This window comes from Triticum urartu, chromosome 7 (assembly GCF_003073215.2).
Source record: "Triticum urartu cultivar G1812 chromosome 7, Tu2.1, whole genome shotgun sequence".
Taxonomy (NCBI): Eukaryota; Viridiplantae; Streptophyta; class Magnoliopsida; order Poales; family Poaceae; genus Triticum; species Triticum urartu.
This window is the reverse complement of record NC_053028.1, coordinates 294298366-294310943: the sequence shown is the minus strand read 5'-3', so window position 1 is coordinate 294310943 and position 12578 is coordinate 294298366. Positions and strand designations below refer to the sequence as shown.

Genomic DNA, 12578 nt, shown 5'->3' with positions numbered 1-12578 from the left:
CAAATAAGTTGCACTATCATTATTAAACTTATATCTTTTGGCTTCAATACTATGAACATGTGTCTCACTACTATCAAGATTTAGTAAAAACAGACCACTCATCAAGGGTGCATGACCATAAAAGATATTACTCATATAAATAGACCAACCATTATTCTCTGATTTAAATGAATAACCGTCTGCATCAAACAAGATCCGGATATAATGTTCATGCTCAACGCTGGCACCAAATAACAATTATTTAGGTCTAAAACTAACCCCGAAGGTAGATGTAGCGTGCCGACGGCTCAGCCGGGGCATTCGGTCTTTTCGGTTTGTTCGGTTCGGTCTTTTCGGTCTTCTAAGAATTCGGTCTTCCATAATTGAATACCGAAATAATTTCGGTCTTTTCGGTTATTCACTATTCGGTCTTCGGTCTTTACTGTTCGGTCTTCGGTCCTGACCAAATAGACCAGATTAATTGCTATAACTTAGATTCCAGTACCAATACATTTTTACATTTGACCGGAAGTAATAAGATTCATATTTAACACAAAGTAAGAAGTGTGTTCGGTTGATGCCAAATGCAATCAATACGTAGAACAAATTTCCAGATTACTACAAGATGATGAAAATAGAACATAATCTTGTGCTTTTGTTGAGATCTGCCTTAATAATGCCTAGAAATAACAAAGAGATTTACAAATACATGTTCTGTACAAATGATATACACCATGTATATATCTTGTTTCAGGAAACGAGCACGGATGCACTATTGTGTATATAGGAATTATATACTCAGGATTTAAAATGCGTGAACAAAAGCCAAAGTGCAGAAATAAATAGAAAACAAATCTTCCATTTGCAAGGCCGATTTAATGTTGATACATAGATCATATAGTAATAAGAGGGTCCATGTCTGCAGAACAACCCAAATGACTACAGAAGCTGCTCCTGAATCTGCATCTGCCTCTAGATAGGCATAATCTCTCTCATTCAACTCCTCATCATGATGTTCAGATTCAGATTCAGCTACAGATAACATCTAAAACAAGAGAAATTTACTCGTTATTAGATGCACAAAGAGCAGATAGCAGTAATACAATTTGACATTAATAAAAAGCAAAAGAACTAGCCACATAAACATAATAAGACATTCATATTTAGATGGCTATTATGCTGGGCATTACTGTTATCAAGAGGTCATGCACACATTATTAATTTCAGTATAGGAAGGATATTTGAGATCGGATCAACCGGCATCAACAGTTTAAAAGGCCATAATTTGCTAAGATCTAAATGTTTGAACACATTTGCTTCCATGTAAATAATATCCAGGGCAACTACAACTGTTTTTCATGGAACACAAAGCAAGGGCAATGTGCAGCTCATTTGCTTCCTCTAGTTATGAACAGTACATAGTTCAACTTGTTGTCTCTAGGTGCTAACATTTGTCACAAAGCAAGGGTATGTATTGCCTACAAAATACATGCAGCCGTGCTTATTTTCATGGGAATCAAGGATGTTCATAGAGGGGTGGAGCAGCTTGCTTACCTTTAGTTGCAATGTGAAGAACAGAAAGAGGTCAGTAGGCGGCAAGTAGGCGAACAACGTGGAAGAGGACTGCAACTACTGAACCGGCAGTCGGGAGGTGGAGCACTAGCAGCGGACGGCCGCGTCGCGGGCAGTGGAGCGACCAACGAGGGGTCGGGGATGGCGGTGCGGGGCGCCGGTCTTCACTGGTCAGGGCCGCGGCTCGGAGCGCCGGACTTCATCGGTCAGGGGCGCGTGGTGCGCCTCGCTGCGCGCCGGCCGCCGGGGACTCGCGTCTCACGGGGCATCGGGCAGACCACAACGGCGGGCGGTGAGCGGCGGCTAGGGTTTGTAGTGGGAGAGAAGAAGAGGAACGCAAGTGAATCGGCTGCCGGCTGGGCTGGTTCATGTGTGACTCGTGAGGTGAGGACGTGCTCGTGTGTAGTCGTGTGTGACCATTGGGCTGGCTGGATGGGCCTTAGGTAAACATGGCATTGCCTTTTGCGTATGGGCTCTTTTTAATTCGGTCTATACGGGCTATTCGGTCCTGAAGACAAAGACCGAACAGACCATAATTAGTTCGGTCTTCTATTTGTGCAAACCATATTTTATTCGGTCTTTTCTAGTTCGGTCTTTTCGGGTTCGGTCTTGGTCTTTTCGGGTTCGGTCTTCGGTCTTCGGTTTTTATGTCCAGAGTGACCGACGGCGATCACATCGACTTTGGAGCCATTTCTCACGCGCATCGTCACCTCGTCCTTAGACAATCTTCGCTTAATCCGTAGCCCCTATTTCGAGTTGCAAATATTAGCAACAGAACCAGTATCAAATACCCAGATTTTACTGCGAGCATTAGTAAGATACACATCAATAACATGTATATCAAATATACCTTTCACTTTGCCATCCTTCTTCTCCGCCAAATACTTAGGGCAGTTTCGCTTCTAGTGACTAGTCCCTTTGTCGTAGAAGCACTCAGTCTCAGGCTTAGGTCCAGACTTGGGCTTTTTCACTTGAGCAACAACTTGCTTGCCGTTATTCTTGAAGTTCCCCTTCTTCCCTTAAACCTTTTTCTTGAAACTGGTGGTCTTGTTGTGTTGGGGAACTTAGTAATTTCAAAAAAAAATCCTACGCATACGCAATATCAGGGTGATGCATAGCAACAAGAGGGGAGACTGTTGTCTGCGTACCCTCGTAGACCATAAGCGGAAGCGTTATGACAACGCGGTTGATGTAGTCGTACGTCTTCACGATTGACCGATCCTAGTACCGAAAGTACGGCACCTCCGCGATCTGCACATGTTCGACTCGGTGACGTCCCACGAACTCACGATCCTATAGAGTGTCAAGGGAGAGCTTCTTCAGCACGACGGCGTGATGACGGTGATGATGAAGCTACTGGCGCAGGGCTTCGCCTAAGCACTACAACGATATGACCGAGGTGGATTATGGTGGAGGGGGCACCGCACATGGTTAAGAGATCAATGATCAACTTGTGTGTCTATGGGGTGCCCCCTCCCCCGTATATAAAGGAGTGGAGGAGGGGGAGAGGCCGGCCTCCTAGGCGCGCCCAAGGGGGGAGTCCTACTCCCGGTGGGAGTAGGATTCCCCCTTCCCTAGTTGGAGTAGGAGAGGCAAGGAAGGGGAGAGGGAGAGAAGGAAAGGGGGGCCGAGGACCCCTCCCAATTTGGATTGGGCTTGGGGGGCGCGCCCGCTAACGAAGCTATCTACCTGGGGTAGGGTCATGGATCTGTTCAAGATACCCTCCCCAAGGACATCCCTAAAGGTACCAGGAGCATTCGAAGAAAAATCATCATCCACTCGACCATGAAGTTATGTTCCACTCGACAATCCTGAAGACACTCGACCGTATAGATAATCACTCAACTACCAGAAGATCTAGAGCCTTTCCACTCTGCAACGGTCGGGAATTAAGTCATAGCTTTAGTGGTCATTATGTATCTTTATTGCAGGCGTTACCAGTAACGTCTCCATCTTTATGTACCTTAAACCCCTTTGTAACTGAGGGCGGGAGGGGTCTGGCGAACTCTATATAAGCCACCCCCTCCTCAGGGATAGGGGTTCGCACTTTCTATAACACACACGCATATAATCCAGTCGACCGCCTCCGGGCTCCGAGACGTAGGGCTGTTACTTCCTCCGAGAAGGGCCTGAACTCGTAAAACTCTCGAGTACAACTCCTCCATAGCTAAGATCTTGCCTCTACATTCCTACCCCCCATTCTACTGTCAGACTTAGAACCACGACAGTTGGCGCCCACCGTGGGGCAGGTGTCTTAGTGACTTGTTGGAGAAGTTGCGATTTTTTCCGATCTTCACCGACATGGTTTCAGGCGGATGTTTGGCCAAGGGCCACGAGATCCATCTCGGTGCTCTCGTATTCATCGCCGACGACTCCGCTTGGCTCTAGGAAGCGCCACTCGACGTCGAGGCACTCCCCGTCCGCGGGGCAACACACTTTCGCACGTGCGTCCATAGCGTCCTCCATCGGCAGCCGTCGACTCAGTATCGGTCGGCTCCCGTGCCGACCTCCCTCCCCGCAGCCCGCCGAGGCAAACGTTTCGGTCGGTCGAGGCTTCAGCGGTGGGTGAGGCATGCGGTGGCTCGCCAATCGGCCACCCCCCAGGTCGCGGCAATCGAGCCCGACGAAACTCTCTACGGCCTGTTCGACTGGCTCCGTAGAGACTGCATCCGAGTGCGACAGCAGCGACCCCGCGGTGGGAGTTTTGATGGTCAATGGACCACATAGTCCTCCTGGCTTCACCCGTGAGGACAGAGGCGATGGTGGCGGCGATCCGTCGCGTGTCCACGAAGAGTACCGACCCGAACCCCTCTCTTCACAGAGGAGGGAGGAACTTCGCCGCCGGAACATGGATGCACTTCACACTCCTATCGTTGGAGAAACCCTTGAGGCTCAGGCCTTGGAGGAGGCGCGCCTAGCCAACTTGGCTGAGCGCACTCGACTGGAGAACCTCCAGCGCGCACTCGACGAGCATGCTCGGCAGCATATCCCCGAGTCCAGTCGACGCCAACTTTTTCCGCCTCCGACTCAGGTATACCGAACCCCGATCCAGAATCTCGCAGCTACGGCCCGAATAGCGGAGTCAATCCAACCTTCCCAGTCAGAAGCTGGTCAGGGTCTGGTGCAGATCCAGGCCTTGCTCCGTGCGGCGGGAGAGCAGAATACAGCAGTATCTCAGTCGCGGAATAGGATCCATAGAAGATCCGTGGTGGCAGACACTGTCCAGTCGGCTCACAGTCCGAGATCGCCTCCGAGGCGTGAAGGACGTGGAGACCGGCGAGACTAGTACAGAAGCCACGAGCAGTATGATCACCGACTCGATCACGACAATCGTTGTCGAGTGCCCACGCCTTCCCCAAGGAGTGGATCATACGTGCCTCGGCAATAGGATGACAGACGCCCTCACAGTGGTGGGCGAAGGATTCCAGTTGACCCCAGGGAACCGGGCTTTGATGCGAGATCTATTCTCGTTTAGGGTCTGGTCGACAGAAACAGAGCTCACAGAGAAGGTCCCGACAGAGATTTTCCAACCAGTAGCAGAATGCATGTCTCAGGTCCAGAGTGCTTCAGCAGAGCCATCGGGGCTGCGGTGATTCCTCCCAACTTCAGGTTGGCGACTGGCGTCAGTAAGTTCATTGGAGAGTCCAAGCCTGATACTTGGCTTGAAGATTACCGAGTGGCTGTTCAGATCGGTGGTGGCAATGATGAAGTGGCCATGAGGCACCTTCCTTTGATGTTGGAGGGCTCAGCCAGAGCGTGGCTGAATCATTTAGCGCCTGGTAGCATTTATACTTGGGAAGATCTTGCCCGAGTATTTGTCAGAACATTTGAAGGTACTTGCAAACAGCCGGCAGGGTTGACAGAATTACAATGTTGCGTTCAGAAACCGAATGAAACTTTGAGAGATTATATCCAGAGATGGATCACATTGCACCACACAGTGGAGAATGTGTCTGATCATCAGGCAATTTGTGCCTTTAAAGAAGGCGTCAAGTATCGGGAGTTGAATCTGAAATTCAGTCGGACAGGAGATATGACTCTGACACGGATGATGGAAATTGCCACCAAGTACGCCAACGGCGAAGAAGAAGACCGACTCCGGAGTGGCAAGCACAAAACAGTCGCCCACAAAACCGGAGGAGGAAATTCCAGTCGGAAGCAGAAGCGCAAAGCCAAACCAGCCGCTCCTGGTGAAGCCTTAGCCGTGACTCAAGGAAAGTTCAAGGGGAAGCCCAAAGGGCCGTGGAACCCCAAGAAAGTAAAAGATCAAGATGGAAATGATGTGATGGATTTACCATGCCACATTCACACCAAAAAAGATGAAGAGGGTAATTTCATTTACCCGAAGCATACCACTCGACAGTGTTGACTCCTAATCCAGCAATTCCGAGAGAAACAACCCAAGGAAAAGGAGAAATAAGGAGACAAGGTTGAGGACGAGGAAGAGGATGATGATGATGGTTATCCCCACGTAAATTCCACTCTGATAATTTTCGCTGACGTTGAGAGAAAGTGTCGACTGAAAGTCATCAACAGAGAAGTGAACATGGTCGCTCCGGTGACACCCAGTTATTTGAAGTGGTCCCAGACTGCCATTACATTCGACCAGTCCGATCACCCAGCGTACATAGCCACCCCTAGGAGGCAAGCGTTGGTGGTCGACCCAGTAGTCGAAGGCACCCGATTGACCAAGGTTCTGATGGATGGTGGCAGTGGCCTGAATATACTGTATGCAGAGACATTGAAAGGAATGGGCATTCCGATGTCCAGACTTAGTGAAAGCAATATGAGTTTACATGGAGTCATCCCCGGCAAGAAGGCTGCATCACTCGGTCAGATCGCTCTCGATGTAGTGTTCGGTAACTCCAAGAATTACCACAAAGAAAAGTTGACATTTGAAGTTGTGGATTTCCAGAGTGCCTATCATGCTATTCTGGGCAGGCCAGCTTATGCACGTTTTATGGCTCGACCATGTTACATGTACCTCAAATTGAAGATGCCTGGTCCCAAAGGTGTGATCACCATCACTGGTAGTCGGAAGAAGGTGGAAGAGTGCTTGCAGAAGGGCTCAAAGATCACCGATGCACAGATGGCCGTAGTGGAATTGCAGGAATATCAAAAAAATGCAGATCCGAGTGATTTGTTGCGAACCAAGAAGCCTGCCACTGATTCAGCATTCCAGTCGTCTGGCGAAACAAAGTGGATTCACATTCACCCGACGGATCCCAATGCTGCTCCGACTCACATTTCAACAACACTCGACTCCAAATAGGAAGAAGCGCTCATCCAGTTCCTCCGTGAGAACTGGGACATCTTTGCATGGAAACCTTCTGACATGCCAGGTGTTCCCGGGGGACTGGCTGAGCATCGTTTGCGAGTCGACCCAAAAGTGAAACCAGTCACAGAACATCTTCGACGGTCTGCCGTGCAGAAGAGGAAGGCAATCGTTGAAGAAGTGGCTCGGCTTCTGGCAGCTGAGTTTATCCGAGAGATTTACCACTCCGAGTGGTTAGCTAATGTTGTTATGGTCCCAAAGAAAGACGACTCACTTCGCATGTGCATCGACTTCAAACATATCAATCGGGCATGCCCGAAAGATCACTTTCCTCTCCCTCGCATCGACCAAATAGTCGACTCGACTGCGGGTGTGAGCATTTGTCCTTTTTGGACGCTTATTCCGGGTATCACCAAATTCGTCTATACGGACCCGATGAGATAAAAACAGCTTTCATCACCCCATTTGGGTGCTTCTGTTATGTCACTATGCCATTCGGTTTAAAGAACGCTGGAGCTACATTCATGCGGATGATTCAGAAGTGCTTGCTCACTCAGATCAGTCGGAATGTGGAAGCATACATGGATGACATTGTGATCAAGTCACGTAAAGGTTCCGACCTACTGGCTGACCTTGCTGAAACCTTTGCCAACCTCAGAAGGTATTATATCAAGCTTAATCCATCAAAGTGCACATTTGGAGTTCCAGGCGGAAAATTACTCGGTTTTCTCGTTTCTGAACGAGGGATCGACGCCAACCCAGAGAAAGTGGGTGCCATACTCCGGATGAAATGCCCCGTGCATGTGCACGATGTCCAGAAGCTTACTGGTTGCTTGGCCGCCTTAAGTCGATTCATTTCTTGCCTCGATGAAAAGGTACTGCCTCTTTACCGACTGATGAAGAAGTCAGATAAGTTCGAGTGGACTCCTGAAGCTGATGCAGCATTCACAGAGCTTAAAGCCCTGCTTTTCACCCAGCTGGTGCTTGCTGCTCCAATCAGCAAAGAGCCTTTACTGCTTTACATTGCAGTCACTGGACAAGTCATCAGTACAGTACTTACGGTCGAGCGGGAAGAAGAAGGAAAAGCTTACAAAGTTCAGCGCCCAGTATACTATGTCTTTGAAGTTTTGACTCCATCAAAGCAAAGATATCCACATTATCAGAAGCTTGTTTATGGGATTTATATGACCACGAAGAAGGTTGCACATTACTTCTCTGATCACTCCATTACAGTCGTCAGCGACGCCCCATTATCAGAGATTCTGAACAATAGAGATGCAACTGGTCGAGTGGCAAAGTGGGCGATTGAACTTCTTCCCTTAGATATCAAGTTTGAGGCAAAGAAAGCTATTAAGTCCCAGGCAATAGCAGATTTCCTCGCCGAGTGGATTGAACAACAACTGCCGACTCAAGTTCACTCGGAGCACTTGACCATGTTCTTTGATGGTTCCAAGATGCTGAATGGTTCTGGTGCTGGGGTGGTTCTGGTATCCCCCCGAGGAGACAAGCTCAGATATGTCCTCCAGATTCACTTTGATTCGTCCAATAATGAAGCAGAATATGAAGCACTCCTGTATGGGTTGTGTATGGCCATCTCACTCGGCGTCCGTCGCCTCATGGTCTATGGCAACTCAGATTTGGTAGTCAATCAAGTGATGAAGGAGTGGGACGTCAGAAGCCCAGCCATGACTGGTTACTGCAACGCGGTGAGGAAGTTGGAAAAGAAGTTTGAGGGGTTAGAGCTCCATCATGTACCCCGACTGAAAAATCAAGCACCAGATGATTTAGCAAAGATAGGCTCCAAGAGAGAAGCTATTCCCAGCAATGTGTTCTTGGAGCATATTCATGCACCTTCAGTTCAAGAAGATCCCTTCGCTAAAGAGCCCCGGCGGCCTAGGAGTGCCACAGATCCGACTGAAGTCGAGGTCCCAGCCGTGGTCGACTTAGTCATGGAGGTGTTGGTCATCACTCCCGACTGGACTGTGCCATACATTGCATATATCCTAAGGAAAGAGCTCCCAGAGGATGAAGAAGAGGCCCAACAGATCGTCCGTCGATCCAAGGCCTTTACTGTAATAAGAGGTCAACTGTTCAGAGAAAGTGCAATTGGGATCAGCCAGAAATGCATAACGCCAGAAGAAGGTCGAGTGATCCTCCACGACATCCATTCGGGGACCTGTGGTCACCATGCGTCCTCTCGGACCATTGTGGCTAAAGCATACTGAGCTGTATTTTATTGGCCACGGGCAAATGAAATGGCGAAAGATATAGTCGACAGATGTGAGGGCTGCCAGTTCTACTCCAATATGTCACACAAACCTGCATCAGCCCTGAAGACCACCCCGCTCGTCTGGCCCTTTGCTGTTTGGGGATTGGACATGGTTGGTCCACTAAGGACTGGTAGGTGCGGCTTCACCCATGTGCTTGTAGCAGTCGACAAGTTTACCAAATGGATCGAAGCCAAGCCTATTAAGAAACTTGAAGCTAGTACTGCTATCAGTTTCATCAGAGAGTTGATTTTCAGATATGGAGTTCCGCACAGCATCATCACTGACAATGGATCGAACTTCGATTCTGATGAGTTTAGAACCTTCTGCACCTCACAAGGCACACAGATCGACTATGCTTCAGTCGCCCATCCTCGATCGAATGGACAAGCAGAAAGAGCAAATGGCCTGATTCTCAAAGGACTGAAACCCCGACTGATGCGAGATCTCAAGCACGCGACGGGCGCCTGGGTTGACGAACTTCCATCAGTTCTCTAGGGATTGAGGACAACTCCTAATCGGTCGACTGGTCGAACTCCATTCTTATTGGTCTATGGAGCTGAAGCTGTTCTTCCGAGCGACTTGCTTCATAATGCACCACGAGTTGAGATCTTCTCTGAAGATGAAGCAGAACAAGCTCGGCAAGACGCGGTCGACCTCCTAGAGGAGGAACGAGAGATGGCCTTGATCCGGTCGACCATTTATCAACAAGACTTGTGTCGATTCTACGCTACACACGTGAAGGGTCGAGCCTTTCAAGAGGGAGACTTAGTTCTTCGAGTGGATCAGCAGAAACCACACAAGCTCGCCCCAGCTTGGGAAGGTCCCTTCATTGTCACCAGAGTGCTCCACAATGGAGCATACCACCTTTACAGTGTCGAGCATAAGAAGGACGAGCCACGGGCTTGAAACGCGGAGCTGCTCCGCCCCTTTTATACTTAAGCACTCGTCCGAATAAAATGTAATAAGAAATACCTTTGTAATTTGTTCATCAAAGACAAGAGCTTTACAACCTTCTCGTGCCATTGTTGTTGTTTTTATTTACCTCTGAAATCCCCCAGTGGGTGGGCTTAGCCGTGAATCCGTTTTGCCTAAGTTCGAAAGAAAATCCTACCGAGTGATGAGCAAGCCTCTCACTCAAGAGCTTAGCCGCGAATCCATTTCGCCTAAGTTCGAAAGAAAATCCTACCGAGTGGTGAGCAATCCTCTCACTCGGGGGCTTAGCTACAGTCCAGTACTCGCCTAAATTTGTAAAATCCTACCGAGTGGTGAGCAAGCCTCTCACTCGGGGGCTTAGCTGCAGTCCAGTACTCGCCTAAGTTTGTAAAATCCTACCGAGTGGTGAGCAAGACTCTCACTCGGGGGCTTAGCTGCAGTTCAGTACTCGCCTAAGTTTGTAAAATCCTACCGAGTGGTGAGCAAGCCTCTCACTCAGGGGCTTAGCTGCAGTCCAGTACTCGCCTAAGTTTGTAAAATCCTACCGAGTGGTGAGCAATCCTCCCACTCGGGGGCTTAGCTGCAGTCCAGTACTCGCCTAAGTTTGTAAAATCCTACCGAGTGGTGAGCAAGCCTCCCACTCGAGGGCTTAGCGGCAGTCCAGTACTCGCCTAAGTTTGTAAATCCTACCGAGTGGTGAGCAATCCTCCCACTCGGGGGCTTAGCCGCAGTCCAGTACTCGCCTAAGTTTGTAAAATCCTACCGAGTGGTGAGCAATCCTCCCACTCGGGGGCTTAGTTGCAGTCCAGTACTCGCCTAAGTTTGTAAAATCCTACCGAGTGGTGAGCAATCCTCCCACTCGGGGGCTTAGCTGCAGTCCAGTACTCCCCTAAGTTTGTAAAATCCTACCGAGTGGTGAGCAATCCTCCCACTCGGGGGCTTAGCTGCAGTCCAGTACTCGCCTAAGTTTGTAAAATCCTACCGAGTGGTGAGCAATCCTCCCACTCGGGAGCTTAGCTGCACTCCAGTACTCGCCTAAGTTTGTAAAATCCTACCGAGTGGTGAGCAATCCTCTCACTCGGGGGCTTAGCTGCAGTCCAGTACTCGCCTAAGTTCGTAAAATCCTACCGAGTGGTGAGCAATCCTCCCACTCGGGGGCTTAGCTGCAGTCCAGTACTCGCCTAAGTTTGTAAAATCCTTTCCCTAAGAGCTACGCCACAAATACAACGTACGCTCCATCCTTGTCCGCAAGGACGACGAAGTGCAGGTCGACTGCAACCTTCTCCTCCGAGCTACGCCACAAATACTATGTACGTTCCATCCTTGTTCGCAAGGACGACGAGGCGCAGGTCGACTGCAACCTTTTCCTCCGAGCTACGCCACAAATACAACGGAGCAGATCCCAAAAGCAATCGCAAGTATACTCAAAAGCAGTTCGGATAAATCCTAAAGTTCCAAGAAACAAATCAAAAGTATTCGAGCATCAAGCCCGAAGGAGTTTAATGGTTACAGCAACCACTCGGCATTCCGAGGCAAATTTAAGACAGGTTTAAATCTCATAGTTTGTTCACTTGGCAGGAGGAGGGCTGGTGGGTTCGACGAATTCGTCCAAGTCGATTCCATGTGCGATCCGAGTGGCAGCAGTGATGAAAGTCTCCATAAAGGACTGGAAGTCGTGCCTTTTGGTGTTGGCGACCTTGATCGCCGCCAGCTTGTCCTCATGAGCTTCCTTGCAGTGGACTCTGACCAAGGACAACGCCACATCAGCACCACACCGGGCAGAGGACTTCTTCCATTCTTGCACTCGACCAGGAATCTCATTGAGCTGAGCCATCAGAGATTCCAGGTCATTTTGAAGCATCGCCCCTGGCCAGAGTGATGAGTCGATCTGTGAAACTGCCACCTTCAGGCGTGCGAGATAACTTGTGACGCTGGTGACACGGGATTCCAGTCGAAGCACGTTCATGGCAGTCTCGTCGCAAACCGGAGAAACGATAGGGTCTAGACCAGTCTTGATCCTTCCGGTTTCCTCGTCAAAGTTTTGGCAGAATTCTGCAGTCAAAGAGTTAGTGAGTCGACTGGACATGATTAACTTGCAAGCAGCAAAGCAGTCAGATTAAAAGGAGCACCTTCCAGCATAAGATAGAGCTTCTTGGCAAGAGTTCTCACATAGGCTTCCATGTCATTTCTCTTGCGGACCGCAGACTCCAGCTTCTCATTCAGGGCAATCTTATCCTTCTTCAGATGACTTACTTCTCGGTTAGACTCATTGAGACAGGACTTCAGCTTGTTCACCTCCCCTTCCAATGCTCTGACCGAAGCCAGCTTCTGGTCTGCAAGGGCAGTCTTGTCTTGAGCTTCCTTCTGTGCAGCTGCAAGGTCCAAGTCCTTCTTCTCCAGAGCCAACCTCATTTCCTCTGCAAAAGAAGCAATCGGATCAAACAAGAGATCAGCTTCTGGTCTGCAAGGGCAGTCTTGTCTTGAGCTTCCTTCTGTGCAGCTGCAAGGTCCAAGTCCTTCTTCTCCAGAGCCAACCTCATTTCCTCTGC

General features: G+C 49.3%; 1 long non-coding RNA gene across 1 annotated transcript; it reads right to left on the bottom strand.

The window, feature by feature from the left end:
* Positions 1-656: 656 nt before the first annotated feature.
* Positions 657-1964, bottom strand: LOC125521063. Its single transcript, XR_007288998.1, has 2 exons — positions 1534-1964; positions 657-1024 (listed from the first exon to the last, which is right to left on the bottom strand). It is a non-coding gene; the product is annotated as an uncharacterized LOC125521063 (long non-coding RNA).
* Positions 1965-12578: the final 10614 nt, after the last annotated feature.